The sequence below is a fragment of the Zosterops lateralis genome, assembly GCF_965231275.1.
Source record: "Zosterops lateralis genome assembly, chromosome: 11".
NCBI lineage: Eukaryota > Metazoa > Chordata > Aves > Passeriformes > Zosteropidae > Zosterops > Zosterops lateralis.
Window position 1 is genome coordinate 12,226,151 of NC_139771.1, and position 18,724 is coordinate 12,244,874.

General features: G+C 41.6%; 1 long non-coding RNA gene across 1 annotated transcript in view; it reads right to left on the reverse strand.

Moving 5' to 3' along the window:
- Positions 1 to 18,495, reverse strand: part of LOC310913770 — a 38,368-nt gene extending 19,873 nt beyond the window's left edge. Inside the window, exons 1-3 of the long non-coding RNA XR_014590905.1 lie at positions 18,404 to 18,495; positions 17,030 to 17,120; positions 15,354 to 15,424 (exon numbers count right to left, since the gene is read on the reverse strand). This is a non-coding gene — a long non-coding RNA (uncharacterized lncRNA). The remainder of the gene's footprint in view (positions 1 to 15,353; positions 15,425 to 17,029; positions 17,121 to 18,403) is intronic.
- Between the last annotated feature and the right edge of the window lie 229 nt (positions 18,496 to 18,724).

Consider the following 18,724-nt stretch of genomic DNA (forward strand, 5'->3'; position numbering starts at 1 on the left):
CACTAGAGCTGACTGAGGCACAGATCCAGGCTCCTTCCCTCCTCTCTTTTCCCAGGCACAGGAGTTTGGAGCTGGCTGCCATCTCTGCCCGGTGTGTCTGTAGCAGGCAGGAGCAGGTAAGGCTGTCAGGGAAGGTGGCAGGAGCCAGGCTGGACCGGCCGTCTGTTGGATCTGCTCCCCTGGCAGTAGCCAGGCCTCGGTGCTGCCTTTGGTACATGGATTTACAAAGCTGTCTGAGACTTCATGAAAACATGCACTAAGGGAGCTAAGGTGAGTCCATTCACATGTGAAGTGACATGTAAAGAGGGCAATGGGGGTGAACCTCCTTTAGGGAGAGGTTTCTTGCAGCCATGGACGATTTGACTGGCCTAACACTGCAAAGGTTTTCCCCTTGCCTGTTCTTTGATTACTGTGGACAGGTCATTTCAGGGGACTCCTGTTTATCTTTGAATTTTCAAAATAACTTGAAAGCACTGAGCAGAACAGACATAAAATAACATGTATTTGTTTAACATGAAGTATATAGAACTACAGAGTTACCTGGACAGCAAGGCCTCTTTCAATTCTTATTTTCATAATTATGTGGGTATGGTAATTCGTAAAAGCTCAATTGCCACATGCAGCCTTGAGCATCAAATTCTGCTCTCAATCACATGAGCTTAATTAAAATACTGATATACTTATATGCTGATATGTCAAAAATATTGCTGAAGCTGCTCAAGTGCCGCAGGAAGGTGCCTGGATGTAAACAAAGAGCTGGACACACCAAGGCACAACAAAGGGGATTGCCAGGTCGGGAGTGCTACAAATGGCTCAGTTGTAACAGGGATCTCTCTGTGGCTGTATTGCCACATGTTTTTCCAAGGTTTTGAATCAGCCTTTCCAAGGAAATCACTGAATTTTTCTCTTGCATGAGCACAGTCTTGGCCTGACCACAGCCCCATTGGCCTCCTCTGGCTGCTGGTCCTTCACCTACAGCATCCTGCTTGTTGTGGCATAAGACAGATATTTCCAAGGAATATTCTTCCTTCACAGGAGTGGAGAACTGCTGTTGCTCTGATTTCTTGGTAACCGGGCTTTTACATACCCAAGGATTGTGAAAAAGAGCTTTGAATATGCCTTTTTCTTAGACTTCCTCTGGTTTCAGTTGTCATATCTGTAAGCAGAAGAGATCATTCAACACATGCCCTCTCAAATCCTGTAAACCGGGGAATAGTGGGATCTTTCAGGAGCAGGAATTGGTTAGTCTCAACTTTGCCACTTCACCAGCAATGAAAATGTCTGTTACCCAAAGGCTATTTAGGAAGAAACCTGTCATGATAATGACTGAATATTCATAACAACATCTTATGACCAAATATTATGAAATCATCAGATTAAACACAGAAAAAATAGCAGAAGTTGCTGGGGCAGATTCCTCCTTTGCTTTCATGTGACTATCTAATCTACCCTGGCCTGCCAAGTTGCTTGAAATGATGTTAGTGTCTGAGCTCAGGACATTAGTATTATAGCACCTCTCTGTATTTGCTAGCCTGAGAGACAGAATTCACTGCAATGATCTTGCCTAAATTTTGAGAAGATTAAATCTAGGAAATCTTTAGGATCTAGACAGGAGGTTTTATTATTACTTGTTCTGAGAAACAAATACTTCCTCTTTGTGGGAGCTGCCTGAGTTCATCACATCTGACAAGGAAAGAGAGTACCTGACCTTCTTTGTAAGACACCTAAAGCAGAGATTATCCTTAATTATCCTCAATATTTGTCCTATAAATTGTCCTGTGGCAGTCAGAGACATGTCCTGGCTTCAGGAACAGTGCCCTGGAGGCACACTTCCCTGGGGTGGCCCTGGGAGGCACTGTGTGCCAGCTGACTGAGAGGCACCGTGGGGTTAAAATCCTTCCTCTGCTTCCCCCTTCTTTCCAGAGATTAGTAAGCAAGTTGCTGAGCTTTACCACAAATAACCTGTTACTGTCAACTGAGGTCTTGCTCCAGGTGCTGCTACTCCGGTCAAGAACAGGGCAGGAGGCAAGTCTGCCCTTTGCTCTTGTGTGCCAGTGGGGAAGAGGGATGGGTTCTGTGCCTTGGCCCAAGGTCCAGGTGCCCGGGGTGAGGGGAGAGGCAGTGCTGGATTTCTCCAATCATCCCTTGCCTGGGTGGAGAGTCCAAGTTGCAACTGAGTAATTGCAGCCATGCCAGACAACACCCTCCTTCCTGAAGTTCTCACAAAGTGTGATTAATTACATGATAAAGATAGAGAATGGGTTGCAAGTGAGCAAATAGCTTTGTGCAGGGGTTGTGTGCCTGTGTGCCTGTGGCCTTTGCATGGCCCAGTGTTGCTCATGCTCTCCAGCTGCCACAGATACATGAACTCCAAGACCCCACTAATATCAGGGTAAGACAGGCCTCTTGAGATCTGTAAAGCTTTGGACTTGGTGTTATAATTCCCTAGAAGTGCACTGTAACGTCCTTTGCTTTCTGAGGTTGTGGTGGGTTTAGAGCAGAATGTTTTTGTCTGCCACCACCAATCCACCACACTTGGTGCCCAACATGGATGAAAGGTGGGGGACAGGCAAAAGAAGCAAATGTGTGACCACAGTCTAATGAGTTGCAATCATCAGGGTGATATCATCATATTGATATTGATAATTAAGATTATGAAAATAGGCAAATTTGTTATCTTAAAAGGTATTTCAATCACTAGAGAGTTTGGCTTGACACATTTAATTTCTTTTGAGGTATTGTTTTTCCTTATTGTAGAACTGTCCTGACAAAACCTCATATTTATACTTCCCATACTTATGTGGATATTATGCAAATGTCCTCTCCTAAACAATTATGAAAGCATCCTCCCTTTCGTGTCTGGAAATCAACCCTGTCCTGATGGAGCAGAAAGTCCCATTCTTCAGAGCCAAGGAACAAAAGTTTTATTATAAGTTTACATAACTTGAAATACGAAAGGGCCCTAAAATTTGCAGTGTGGAAAACTTCACAACATTATAAACCACCCAGGCTTCAGCACAGAGAACAATCTATCCATGTCATATGACTCCATAGAGCCAGGAAACAATGCACATCTCTTCAGCCTTTCATTAACTTATTGGTCAATGTGATGAGTTTCTTAAGAAATAAAATATCCCGTCATCACCCAGGAAGAGGTATTTTAGACCAGATGTAAGACACAAACTTAATCAGAATTTACCAACTTCCTTCTGCAAATAGAGTTGTCTGGTAGGGAAGGGGTTTCCTTACAGAGTAGTTCCACCTAAGTTCAACTGAAGTCTGTATGGTCTTAAAACATTCAAGTTGTACTGTTCAGGCCCAGAAACCAAAATCCAGCTGGCAAGGGCAGAGGGAATTCCTATATCTCTATGAAATAATCACCATGTGCTCTGAAGCATGAGGTAATCTTACTAGGCTGCTTAATTTTTATTAGGGTCCAGTGAGTTAATTATACCAAATCCCACTGTTTTCTTTCTGAGGAATTTATTGAACAATTTCTCAAAAGTTTGCTAAAATCTACCTAGCTCAATAGATAATTGTAATTGTAATCAACTCCTCTCCATTTTATTTGTCAAATTTATTTTGCAAATTGTCTCAACATGCAAGGTGTCACAAAGTCTACTTCTGCAAGGCCAGCTAGAAATTGCCCCAGGTTTTCATTATTGAGAAGAAAATAGAAAGTATAGGAACTCTTGAAAAAGATGAGAAATGCATTTTATGCTTTCAGGTGCTCTGGGACCAACAGATGAGTTTGAGATCTGGGTCTTATCCTTTCAAGTAGCCACAACATTTAACTTAAGAGGCAATTTTATTTACAGTGAATAAATACCGCCCTCTAAGTATTTACAAGGTAAAAGCACAGGCCAAAGAAAGGTGAATTCTTCTCGTAGTGCAGAGAAAGTGGACAGGATCCCAGGACTCTATTCGTTCAAGCCACCGATTCAATTAACCCTAATACAGCACTTTGTTATCACGTCTTCCCACAAAATAATTCTGCCACTTCCATGCTGCCCTGCTGAGCAACCCTTGGGAACCAGCTGTACCATCGCAGTGGGCGCAAAAGTAGACATCCCCCAGGGTGACCAGTGCCTGTGAGAACCCACCTCCTCCGTGGCCCCTTGATCCACTGCCTCAGTGGATGCCACAGGACAGGTTGTGTCGCTCAGAAGTGCAGATCTACCCGTCCTTGTCCTCCTGCTTCAGACTAAACCAACACAAAGGAGAATGTGAGGGCCCTCATGAGGTGTTCCTTGGGAACAGGGACCACAGCCTGAGCTCTCCTCTGAGTGAGCTGAGTCCTGGGTCAAACCCCAGGACACAGGCCCTTCGGATCAGCTGGATGTGCGTGCGCTGGCAAAGCATCATGGATGCTTAGGCAACTGTTATCAGATCTCTGTTTATAAATACAAGATTTTGAATTTGGCTTGAGTGCTTAAGCTTACTAGCAGGCAGGCTTCCCCCCAACAAAAGCACAATAACAAGCAGAACGAACAATCACTGTTTCACCTCTCCCACATTAGCTATTAATAATGTTAATTTACTTCCTTTGAGAGATACCATATGGTCCCCTTCCTGATCCCTCTACAGGCATAAGAAAAAACTAAGGAAATTAGAGAGACTCCATAACACTGATGGCCACATCCAATGTCTTATCAGGCTTCCTGTTGTTGGGAGTATTGTTTTCCTTTAAAGATTAATATTTACAATGGTTACTTAGTTATCTTAGTTCATTTGGTAGCCATTAAAGATTCCAGTCCTGAATGCGATGAATGAACCTCCTTTTATTTGTCCTTGATGACTTATTTGTCTTGTGCCTCGTCTGGCTGAAAATCAAGGAAAATAATTATTGGGTTGGGTTTTTACTGCAATTTCATATGAGGGCTCAAAGTGCATGTTTCTATTTGTTTTAGAGTGGGAGTCCTTACCTGCTGTTTCTGCTAATGTATGCATATTTAAAAATATATGTTTTCTTATTAGAAGTGAAGTTAAAATAGGTATTTTCACCTATTTTTCTTAAGCTCCATGCCTGGTTTAAGTACTCCTTGGGGAAAAAAAGAGGATGTTTCGCATTTCATCCACAATTGGATGTACAGCAGCCATAAAATGTCACCAAGGGAGTCTTTGATGGGACGGCAGCATGTGCACAGGCTAAAGGAACAATAACCCAGTTCAGAGTCTGTCCATAGTTTTCCCCTGTGCATCAGCTGAAGTTCAAGGGATTTCTCAGCAAGTCCTAAAGACACAGTCATTTTTTTCCCTGTGTTTTTTTAATAAAAGTCCAAAGGCAAAGCAGGAAGCAGTTGCTCAGTGTGACACAGATGGGGATCTCAATCCAGCTGCCTGCTTCCAGATCTAGAGGCATTTCTAGGCATGAGGGATTTTGAAGTTACCTTGAGTTGTCTTTTTTTCCTGCTAAAGTGGAGTACAAAAATATCCTTGTACTCACAGGGGTACTAGACCCAGCCCAGTTCTCTGGAGAACACCACCAGAGGAAAACATGGTCCATACTATCAATTGTTCTATCTTTGTGCCATGTGCAGCATTAGTTCAGGGATGAATGTAGGTGCATGGGTTTGCCCTGTTCTTCACCTCAGCTTGGACTAGAGGCACACATTTCCTTCCCTGGGAGTGGAAGCTCCTACCAGCTCATCCTCAGGTGCCCTTAAAATGGATTAATTTCCATCTTTGTGGGCAGAGCCCCTGCAAATACACTTCTGGTGGCAAACCCCATGCTGGCCACTTCTCCACATATCCTTCCTACCCCAGGCCCTCAGTGTTTTCTTGAGCAAAGTCCTCTGGACCACAAAGGCCAGGATTCAGCCAGGTCTGTTTATGATGTGATAATCATTTTGCAGCATGAACCACCAGACCCTCACAAGCAAGCCAGTTCTCAGGCACAGTTGTCTCCTAAAGAAAGGATAATTTATAATCATGACACTGCCAAGGTCTCTCTCTTTTTCTCCCCCTTCCCTCTCCCAGTCCTTGCTCTCACCCCAACTGGTGAATACGGGATAGACCATCCCAGCATTTGCAGAGGGAGGCTGCTTTTCTGGTTTCCTTGCAGAATGCTGTCTCATCCTGAAACCACATATTTGGTGCACTTTTGTATTGAACTCATTTGCAAAATGACAGGTGTTTCTGATACGATAACAAACGTGGCCCAGCGGCGCTGCAGAGCTGCTCGTGTTCCTCACCTGAATCGCAAATGAGATAATGCTTTCTTATCTGTTAAAAAACACCAGCAACTGCCCACATAAATAGCATGTCACCAAGTGCCAGCTGTTTGTGCCAATGACATTTTTCTTGAAAGAACAGCTCTCTCCATCATCTGCTTTCCCTCTTGCAGAAAATCTGGAGCTCTTTTGCAAGCACAGCAGAAAAGATGTTTTTTCTTTTTTAAGCTGCAGTTATTTTAAAATAATTCCATATGAGCAAAGCTTTTATGACTCAGGTACCCTTTTTTTTTCTCTACTTCCTCATCCTTTTTCTGCATCTCTCTCTGAACAGAAGAAAGAAAGTATCACTGCTGCTTTCTGTCTCTTGGCAAATCATTCTTGCAGACCTCACTGGCTTTCCATGATTTCAGGGCTTCTGTTCTGAATGATATGGAAGAAAGTTACTTAGTGTTTAAAATTTTTTTTCTGATTTTGAAAATATGAAAGAGAGCTGGAAATCATTTTTCTTAAGGTTTGTAAAAGGTTTTTTGATACCTTGAATTTAGATTGAAAGTAAAACCACCTCTAGAATCCCAGACACAGAAGCAAGCAGGTCTGCTCACTTAGTAACCTTTACTATTAATTCTTGCAGACAACAGAACTTAAAAATCCTACCAGGTGAAGTTGTTCTGGTAATTGATCTGCTCGATGTTTTGTTAGGATAAAATTGAGCAACACTTTTCAGCATTTTGCCAGTTCAGGCAGGGATGTATTTCTGTTACAAATGACCTTCTGGGAGAACTTGACTGCAGGGACATGATTCATTGGCAGCCTGCTGGTGACAGCCTTGTTTCTATTGTTTTAAAACTCTGGTTTCACATTTCTCCTGTTAGATAAGCTGCAAACATTAACTACACAGTGAGCTACAAATAAAGCATGATGTAAGAATTAAGCCCATTATCTGATTGGCAGTGCAGGGCCACTCTTCCAGGTTAAGGGTTTGAGCAGAGGTTTTGTTTGGTTGGGTTTTTTTTAAAGCAAAACTTTGGCTTCTTACATTACTGAAAGCATTGTCCTCCCAAAAGATAAAATATTCCTTTGGAAGCTGCAGGGTGTATATATAGTGTGAGCTATAAATAGTCTGGAGCTAGTTCTGCACAGTACCAGTGTACAGAGATATTAAGGACAGAAACTGATTTTTATGGCTACACTGGGTCTGCTGAGAAAAACCATTCTGAAATGGTGGCTTTTAAATTTTATTCAGTATATTTAGATTCACATCAAGATTAGAATCTTGCTAGGGCTTTTATGTGTGTTTTAAGAAATAAAGAAAAGAGTTTGGTAGCCTCAGTTTAATCTTCGTTTCAGTTGGAGATTGCATATCAGTTTCTGGTATTCTTATTTAGGACTAATAGCAAGGCAAATGAATTCACTCTTAAATGAGGAATGGCTTGATTATCATGCTAGCTGAAAAATAGGTCTGTATACTCCCACAGCTCAGCTGCTGTGAGTGGATGTGCATCAGGACTGAGAAATGGTTGCTATTCAGCTCCTTCTGATGTTAGGATGACTTTCAGCAATTGAATGATTTATGATAATGTTGATATTCATGCAGGCTATTCGACTGCCAGGATAAAGACCAAAATGCCTGCTCAGTCTTTTTTTCTGCAGGTATATGGTGGTTACAGGCTGATATTGGAACCAAATTCTCTGGCTGAGGCAGTATCTTCCCTGCTGCAATGGGTTGGAGGCTGCGGGCAAGGGGACAAGAAGAAAAGTACCTGTTTATAATGGATTATTGACCATGTGTTATCTCTTCTGCTGTAAAATCTTAACAGGACAAAGCATAATAATGTTATTAAGAGCATGTGAGGCAGGGTCAATGCCAGGGTATTAACCTTACTTAGCAAATTTGTGATAAATATAATAGATCTCATGTTTCCACAAGGACTTTTACAGCAGCTTCTGATCATGCATTAAAACTCTCTGCTCTCTGTTGCATCCTTTCTTAGATTTGGACAGCAAGGAGATGGGCTGCTTGTGCTGTTTGCTTGTGCCTTTTAACATCTGTGCAGTTTTGAGGCATCATTCTGGGTTCCTAAATATTTTTTTCAGTCCATCAGGTACTGATGACCTGAAAGAATGAGTTAGGCCATCCACACAGAGATGCCTGGTGGAGGAGGCTGCCGGGCCCCAGTGGTATATGATGGGCTCCCATGGAGCACTTTGGGATTCAGTCCTGTGGCAATTTGCTGTGCAGTGGATTGCAGGATTCAGTGGAGCAGCTTCCATTCATACTAATGAATTCCTGGTGACTTGTTGAGTGTTTGTTGAGGTCTGTGGTGATCTTGTGCATCATAACTGAAGTTGTGTGGTTTCCTTCCAGGGATCGTCTGTTCTGTAAGACTTAATGCATGAGACCTTCTGGCCAACTTTACCAGCCAGTTTATTTCTTCTTTATTACTTCTCAATCACATCTGGAGCAGGACTTTACTCCTGCTTGCACTTGTCCTACTATATGGTGTCCTGGCCACTCTCAGAGGCTGTAGAAAGGGGGCAGGAGAGACAAGAACAACCTCTTTTGTGTATTCCTTTCAGCTCATGACTCACTGTACAGGGACCCTGTAAACGTAAGAAATGGAAATGCCATGCTGAAGTGCACTGCAGGCAGGGCACATTGCAGACCCTGGGAAACATCTCAGAGCTGCCTTCAAGTGCTCTAGTGCGTGCCAGAAAAAACAAAGGACCTGCAAGGATCCCAAAATCATTCCATCCCTCTAAAACTTCTGTGCCTCCTTCTGTCCTTGTTATGTATGTTCAGTTGGGACAGCTGGGAACAGGGAACTGTCTTTCTACAGATACACTGATGTTCCCAGGCCAGTGACACGTAAATATGGAAATTAGTAAAGCCCAAGGACTAAAAGCACACCAGTGCAGCTCACTCAAATCCCACTGCTGTGAGCTCCTTTTACACCCAAGGGAAGTCCCCACTGCTCTTCCCAAGTGGTCACTGAGCTCACCCAATGACCTCTGCCACCCTCTTGAGTTCAGCTCTGGCTCTGCCTGTCCCTGTTTGTACAGTCAAACCAGTCTGTTACTTCTTCTGCAGAGATGCATTTCTTGATACAACAGGAGCTGGCCAGATAAAATCCCTGCCTTCCTTTTCAGTTCTGCACCCTCATTGGTAAATGTCTTTACTTGTGTTATTCCACCGACCTTTTATAATGGTAGTTCTTCTTGTTAGAAACAGCCCAAGAGCTCAAACCTACAGGTGAGCACCTCTTGCTCCTTAGTCTTAGCTCTGGTGCTGACTGTGGAAACATCTCCCTCTGTCTTCAGCTGATTCAGGTAGAGAAGGGAGTTTGTGACAGGCTCTGTTATTTATCTTGGCTGGTCTGAGTACTTTCCCAAAGAATTTGTGAAATACCATCTGAATGATCAAAGGCACAAGCATGTGACTCCAGGTCGCTGGAGAGCAAGCTATTTAAAAAAACACTAAAAAAAAGGCAAATCTGAAAGACTATCTGTCACTAGAAAGCTCTTAATTTAGAGAGGTGTCCATGTCATGAGTGAATGTCTTGTCATGAGGCAATATTGCAGCGTTCCTCAGGTCCCGCTTTTGTGTGTGACACATGGATGGTGCCACACTGAATGTAAATGTGTTCACATACAGTTCAATATCCTTGGCCTTCAGTCTTTTTTCTTGTTTTTTTTTCCTCCCATCTGTTTGACCCCTGCATCACTGGGCTGTTTGGTTGATTCATATAATCTTGTGCACTATCAGTTTCAGCTTCCCTGATCTTGTTTTGGCATCTGTGCCTTTCAGAATCTTTGAAGAAAGCTATTCTAATTCCATGAGCCTTCATGTTTGTAGAGTAATTGTCATTTCTCAGATGCAGATAAAATGTTTCTATCTTTGGGCCTGAGATTTGGTGTCTCAGATGAAATTGTTTTATGATCATATAGTACAGTTAAGCTTCTTAATTTGAGAATTGGTGGAATAAGGCTTGCTGCTCTCATGGCAATACCTACTCGCACTTATTTTCCATGTCTCTGTTTCTTGCTGGGCTGGTTTAGGGAATAATATTGTAACAAAGGGCAAGAAGAAACAGACTGTGGTGAATTATTCCCTTTGCACTCTTTTTATTTTGAAGAGTTCATCTCCTTTCAAGGACTATATGGATTTTTCAGTTTCACAAATAAGACCTTGTCTAGATCCTCTCCTTTGACAGGTACAGGATCACACGGAAAGCCCTATGAACCTTCTGACAGTCATTCTCACTTAGAATTACAGATTTCTAGAGAATTCCCTTGCTGCTTTGTAGGATTATTTCACCAACTGCTTTTTTTCCCCTCTACAGTTTGTATGGTTTATGGGCACACATTCAGGACTGATAAACAAGTAAAATGAGCAAACATGATTATCTTTGCTGTAATAAATTGAGCAGAGTGGGTCCCTTAGCATCATTTTGTGTACATTCCTTGGCACTGGGAGCCACCAAGATGTGCCAGCTCAATTCTCCTCACTCAGGTCCCTGGGAATGCTGTCAGAGTTGCCAGCAGAGTTCACTTTAGACTTTCTCTTCATCCTTTGCTCTGCAGCTGTTATGTGATTTGCAAGCAAAGTTTCTCTTTCTTCAAAAGCTCTTTCATCTTTTGAAAACCTTCCCAAGAAATGCCCCCTTCCCTAAATTATTCATGTTTAGGGTAGGCCTTCTGGTACCCTGAGGTCTAAAATACATATATTGATGATATCTGGGAGTCTTCTCTGTCTTGGCAGTGGTAGGAGAGACTTATGGACCTTCAATGACATGAAACACTGTGGTTATATGTGTCTTTCAAAGCCAGGATGGAGATGCAGCTGAGCTCCTCTCCTTTACCCTTTGTTATCTACTTTTTCTGAAAAATATTTTCCAGTGTCATATTTCAGTGGATCAATAAGGCATATGGCCTTTTTACCGAAAAAAAAACAAACCTGAAGGTACCTTGGACAAGATTTAACCCATGACCTTCCAACATTTCCATGTGCTGTTTGGTTTCTTTGGATCAGCGAGAATAACCTAAATATTAATATTAGCTGAATAGTCTTGTAATCCCAAAGAAAAGAATTTTTCCCAGTGGGGGGAGTCTCTCTTAAAAGGGCCCTTTGTATTTCCTTGGATGTTTTACAAATGCTGCACCTGTACATGAGAGCTTCATCCAGATACGAAATACGCACTTCAAAGTGTGCTTCCATACACCCCTGAAACAAGAGCCCCTCTGCATTTGATAAATCAAATGGGAGTCTGATCTGATTATACACATATCATGTAGCTACAATGGCTGTGTTCTAATTAGTTTTTCAGCCATGAACCTTTGATAGCAGCCCTTTTCTTCAAAATGAGATTTTTATCTTCCATATTGGTCAAAATATTTTTAGTTGTCAACCTGTTTACTAAATTCCATCTAGTCCATGCATATTACCAATCCTTCTCTAATGTTCAGTAACAAAATGCATAAGATTATTCTAATTTTGGAATCTCTTTTACATTTAACAGTACAGCTTTTCCTTTAGGTGGAACACTATTCCTGAAGACACATTTTCTAAGGTTGGATGAGGTTGGATTAGTTTTTGCATACTTCAGATCAGTCCAGTGCTCTGTCCTCTTTGGCAAAAATTTTAATTCCCTCCTAGGTGAAGCAAATCTAAATACATAAATTTAAAAAGAAGAAAAAAGCTAAATCCAACCACAACCAGACCATTGCCCACAAACCTTGAAAGTTCTGTCCATCTGAATCCCCCTGGCTGGAACTGGAGATGTCGCAGGCAGAGATATTTCAGGTACACTCAATTCAGTAGCAATAATCACACCAGCTTCTCAAGTCTATCACTCAAGTCCACCACTTTGACATCTCCAACAGCTTTCTATTTCAGAAAGTGAAAGCAGAAAGCAAATCTGACCTCTGTGCACTCTTGTAAGCACAAAGTGCCAACAGAAAACAGGAAGGAAGTGAAAACCATTTGCAATTCAGTAAGGATCTGCAGCCCTTCTGCAAGTGCAGTACAGTGACAAGCAAGTGATGGTGTCATCATTACAGAAATTTCTCTGTGCTGATGATGTGCTCTGCTGTTCACCAAGTTTCATTCTAACAAATCCTGACTTTGTTTTTCCTCACCTGCTGGCCTGCACTGCCAGGCCGTGGGATTTGCCCTCATGCTTGAAGGAGAGAGAAGCCCTGATGTTGGCTTCAGTGGTTGTCTTTGATGCTGAAATATTTTCAGCCTAATCTCTTTTATTGGCAGCATCCAAAGTCAGATGCTTAAACCTCATATGGAGACTGAATAATTAGAAAAAGGGATTGTATCCAACTGCCTCATGTACTCACATGTGCCCGACTGGTGAAAAGTCACAAATGTCTTTCTTCTCTCTCTCTCCTTGACTGATCTTAAATAACTTTATCCCTCTCAAGTGCAGAAGTGGTGTTGTGTCCTTTCATACACTTTAACAACTGGTTTCCCTTAGTTAATACTCAGTATTACCTGGTTTCCCTTTGACTCGAGATTTATATTTTATGTTTTCTCTAGGCAGGTATGAACGCTGGCTGCACCCAGGTGCTGCTGCTACCACTAAGCTTCCACTTTACATTCCCCAAATTCCAGCCTGGTGTGTCTAGGCAGACATCTCTTGGCTGTTTAAACTGAAAAACAGTAACACTGCAATACATCGAGGTTAAAGAAAAAGTCAAACAATTGCTTTAGGCTTAGAGTAAGAGCATACCAGGTGAGAGAGATTTTTTGGGCAGGAAAGCTAAAGGAACTGGTCTTTAATGCAGGAGCAGAACCACCTCTACCGAGACATGTAAGCTGAACAAGGATATGATGTGAAAATAGAAGAAACAGGTAGTTGAAAAATGGCCAATTATTTTAATTCCAGGGAAATTCCAAAGCAGGACTTGCTTTAGCACATCCAAATTGCAAATGTTCTGACAGTTTTAGCATTTTTAGTGGTGTTTTCAAGATGTCTTCAAACCATGGTTGATTTTCTGCCTCCCACCACCCTTTTATCAGCAAGCAAAGATGACAAAGCAGAGTGGGAAATTAGAATATCACAATGTTCACTACCCACACAGTCTCGATGACCATAAAGAGGAAGACAACTAGACGTGCAGAAAACCAGCTGTGAGACTTCAGCTGCCTGATGCGTGTGTGCAGCAGAGAGGGTGCAGGGTGTGGGGGATGAAATCGTGTCACTGCATAAGGAGTGGTTTGGGCACGGTAATTGTTACATCTGAATGATCGTGACATGCCAGCAGGGAAAACAATGATGTTTTCAGGCTCTGCAGAGAAGCAAAATCTTTGCTTCTTCCAAGCACGGCTGAACTTTGCAACCAAGAGCTTAATGCCATACCAGGTCAGTTGGGATATAATTGTCTCTAACCAGAACAGTCAAAAGTCAGAGTTTGCTATCAACTGGCTGAACGACACCCAGAAATTCTTTCCAAACTTACAAACAAGCAAAGAGACAAGTTTGAACCTGAACTCCAGGGTAATCACACTCCTCAGGAGCATAAACAAACATGGCAGCGGCTACAAAATTATTCTTGAGGCATCACTTTTGACTGATCCACAGGAGACGTTTCCAAAGTTGGGGTCGCGACCTTGACGAGCACTGATGGAAGGGAGGTCATGAGCCCGGAAATGAAGGTGGGAGTCAACAGGCTTGGGAACTGCTGATGGAGGCAGACCAATTGTCACATCAAAGGGGTCCCTTTGGAATACCCTTTTTCCCCTGGCCTGCCTCAGGAACAGTAACTAGTGAAGTTTAAAGCTAACAAGACTGCCTGTTTATAGCACACTGCTGTATTTTTACAAGTATCCCTGGAAATGAGCCCAAGATTATTAGGGAGATGGGAGCAAGGAAAGCTCTTGAGGGAAAGATGCGGGACAAGGAGAAGGGCATGAGAGGCAGGTCTCTGGGAAACAGGATCTGCCAAGCAAAATAATATTCATCAGTTTCAATGGAAAGAGAACAGAGGCTTTTGAAGGTTGTAGTGAAGTTTTAAAGTCTATCTTGGAAGGTCAAATTCTTCTCCCTTAAGAAGTTTGAGGGAGGTACCTGTGCTCTTTCCCCGTGAGAAGCCCCTGGTGTTGAACTGGATACCTTGATGTGGAAGTTAGCACAAGGTGGGATTAATGTGTGGGCAGAGTAAAGTCTGTACAGCTAATATATACACAGAGTAAGATAATTACCTCTAAGTGAGTCTCCAAATGGCCTCCTTTACTGTTCTTGTGTTTCAAAATCTACCAAAGCTAGGCCCTGCATTTATGTGTGCTGAGAGTAAGACACTGTTATTGGGAACTTAGGTGGTTTACTTTATAATGCTCATATAAAGGAAGAAAGTGGAACGGACCAGCAAATTAATGTAGCTTACATTACTAATTCGGTATCATATCATTATTAAGAAAAGCATTTTAAGTTTTAGTAACGTCATCTTTTGTAATACCTGGCTTCAATAGAAGAGAAGCATCAGCACTGTGAAATGGTTATCTTGAACAATCCCAGTGCATAGAGGAGAGAAGCAATTTTTGGCAATTAGGAGGGAGTATAGCAATAGCACAGGTTCAAGTCAGGGGTGGGAAATAGGCCTGGAGGGGATAAGCCAACAGAGGCCATCATTGAAAAGCAAACATTGGTCTGTGTGGTGCAATACAGAGCTGCGGCTACGTGCTGGGTACAACGCAGAGGTAAAGTCAACATCGCTGTGTGCTATTTATTTAATAGTGTTATGTTGAGAAGCGTTCACTGTCAGGAGGGTTTTTGTAACCCTGCAGCTACAGGGTTTCCTGGGTGCTGTCTTTTAGGCTCAAAGATGGCCAGGACAAGTCCTGCTCAGGGCTGAACAAAGTTCTGTGAGCCACAGGGCAAGGCAGAGCCAAGTTGCCTGTCCACCCCAATTGCTACTACAGAGACTGAAATAAATGCTGGAGAGAGAGGAGAGGTGAGAGAGAGCCTGAGAACAAGGAGAGGTAGGGTTTCTTGAGCTTTAAATCCACTGGAAAGGGCAGGCCTGGGGATTTCTGCACAAGGAAACACTCTGCCTCTGTTGTTTCTAGCACGTTAAAGACTTTGTAGACCTTTTCATGATTAAATTAATTCATGTCAAACATACAACTTCAAATAGCGGCTACTTGGTCAAGCAAGTGTTGCCTAATCTTACCTTCTCTGCTGAGGGCCTTGGGAGCATTTTTCCTGAAGGCACATATTTTAGCAGAATGGTCCAGACTGAATCTGCAGGAGAGATTCAGTTAAGGCTTTTATATGCATATCTCCCAAGTGCCAGCCATAGAGATGGTTCACAGATGTGCTTCACTAATGTGTGGCCACATTAGTGTGGAACCAGTCCATATATCCAGTTCTGGTGAACCACCATGGACAAGTCTCCACAAGTTTCCTTTCAGGATTTAAATCAAACCTTTGGTTTGTTTGAGAAATTCAAAGTTTTATTTTCATAATTACCTTTAGTTTTGGAGCTGCCCTAGGGCTATCTCAAATCTACTGAAACATGCTGAACTCTAAATCAAAAGTTTATGTATTTCATGTCAAATGCACAGAAATCAAGTATGAGGTTTCTGCTCCAATAATGTGGAAGTTTGTTTTAATTTCCAAAGCATGCTATATTTTCTTTTAGGAAACTGATGAGTTCTGTTAAATGGTGAGGTCAGAATGTATAATTTCAGACTGGCTGTTTTTTCACATCAAAGCATGTGACTTCTGTTTCCAAAACATTTTTTCCCCAAATATCTTTTTCCAGTCTGGAAAATAACCCATGGGAAAATAGTACAAATCTCATCATTATGCTTGAAATTGTCATGGCTTTCACATGTGACTGGTGACCATGCAAAGTAAAGAAAGGGTCTAATGTTACAGGATCTTTATGGTCAGTTTGTGTCACAATTTAAGTGTTTGGTGCCTTTAGTGCAGTAATAATCTAGTCCTATGGCTGACCTAGTCCTTCTCTTCAGGTACACCTAATCTCCAGTGTGTTTCAATCAGTAGGTTAATTTTCCTTGATACTACCTGAAAACATTTTAAGGTATATGGCATCCTCCTTGCAAGGAAATTTTTCAGGGGACTGTCAGGAATTTCTGATTCTCATATACAGTCTGACTATTCCCATTCTTAATTCTTCCTGGTACCGCTGGTCATAGAGTTTATCTCTGTGATGGCACACTTAAAATAAACTGTTATCAGGTTCATAAGTCAATTGTTGATACATAATGTAAGGGCTCATTCCTGTCCTCCTACCAGAGCTTCTAAATACCAAAGGGAATTCTTCCCCAAAAAAAAAAAAAAAAAGAACCACCACTAAACAAAACTTATCTGGTTTCAGCCTATTACAAATCTAAGCCTTCAGAATAAATCCTTTACCCAAAATATAATTCTCTCAATTGAAAGCCAGGCATGATAAAAATGTTATATTAAGACAAAAACAAACAAACAAACAAACAAACATGAAACCCATGAAAACAAATAAACAAATAATGGGCTTTTCTTGCTGGAGGCTGTTACAGGGCAGAGCTCTAGAAATAGATCAATTCACTTAATGAAGGGCCTTTGGATTATAAGTTTTCTGTTTGTAGACAGCAGACTCTCTTTGTATTTTTATATTAACAGGGTTTCTCCTAAGGAGCTGTGACCTTTAATCTCATTATGTATGGATCCGTGTATGTGAATGTGACATACAAATTTGTTACCAAGATACTATTTGAAGCAAACATCCTAAGGCCTTCAAAGTTGGCAAGTTGATGCTGATTTCTGAGTCATCCCAGCCTAAAATATTATTTTGTATTTTTGTAACATTTTGGACTGTAGAGGGAACATCAGACATCTTACCTGACTGATGCTATCAAGTGCTTTTCATTATTTTCCTAATGTGTGTCCTAGAGACAGCCAGACACACACATCAGCCTGGATACAAATGGCACTGCAATTGAATGGGATTCAGTTTATCAGAAAGGTGGATCAGTTCCGTTAACTATAGCAACTCATCTATAGCAGGATAAGGACTTAACAGGTTCTTTCAAGCTTGATGGAATTTGCATCACCTCATGTGTTGCTTTCCTCATCTTCCTTCTCCTTTCTTCTTCCCTGGATTTTACCACCTCTTCTTGGCTCTACAAGCACATACTGCAACTGGCAGCTTTTTCTGCTGTGCTGGTTCAGCACTGGGGCAGAGCCGTGGCCAGTCCAGGCACGGGGAGCACAGAGACCATTTGTGAAATGGGCTGGGGGCCTCCAGCCTGTGCCACAGTGTCTGGGTTCCTCTTAGTCCCTTGGTTCTAATTTATATAGTAGTGACTACTAATTAACAACCTGTTAGCTAGTTCTGAGTTATTCTGGAATGTGGCCTTTAGTAATAGGGGATTGATAAATGGCAGGGGATTCACTTCCAGTCCTGCACTCATTCCAAGAATCCTTTAACACTGCACAATATCTCTTGGTGCTGCATAATATCTATTTCTGAATTCTAGCTGCAGCTGAAGCTTTCTTTTTTTGTCCTGCTGGAGTTGCTGAGATTGTTTCATTTGTCAAGGGAGTATGTTCAAAAAAGAAATAGTAAAATATGTTGAATAAAAATATATTTAAAGTATTCTTCCCTATCTGAAATATGATTTCTCAAGATCTTGCAGTGACTGTAGCTTAGCCAGCTGCAATATTAATGGCACTTTATGAAAAAGTGCCAGAGCCCTGTAACTTTCATATAATTAATGAATTATAGATACCACTCTCAGCACAAATAATTAGCAGGATTTATACTGCGTTCTCTTCACGAAGAATGAGTCACTTCTCCCACACTCCAAGCATGCAAAAATTCTCAGGGAAAATGCAGCTGAATACATTTAATTATTATAATTTCATTTATCTATTTTTTGGGTTTGATGACAATGTCATCATAAATGAAATCTAGGACATTTCACACCTTCATGCCAGGAAGCTATCCTTGTAAAGGAAGGACATAGCAGTTATAAATTAGTATAAGTAATGAAAATTATTTCCATAATTCTTTTGTAGAGCAAAGTTTACTCTATGATTTTTGTAGATCAAAAGTTTACTGAATAGTATTTCACTTTTATTTTCCAGCAATCCAAAAGTGAAACACTTAAACACATTTACAAGCTGAGGGGTTGACCTTCAGGAACTCACATGATTTGCAGCAACACCCCACATACAGAACTGAGATAATGAAAGCAATGAAAAAAACCTTGCCATTACAAGTCTCCTGAAGCTGGCAGGTGTTATCTCTGTGTAGCCATGCTCCCATATGTATGGCATAAGGCACCCGTCCCTTGTCTTCCAAGAATTTATATTACTGAATAGTTCAGAGAAGTCACAGTCCTGAATTTTATGTGTGGTAGATGATACTGTGGGGACTTTGAAAACTCACAATGACTGTATCCAGTTGAACAAAATGTACAACCCCTTGTGCAGCTAACTTTTAATAGTAAACCTGGGGTAAATAATAGTGTAACACAAGTAACAAATTTACCAGGATCAAAAAAGTAGACTCTGAGAAAGCAAGGGTCTGCA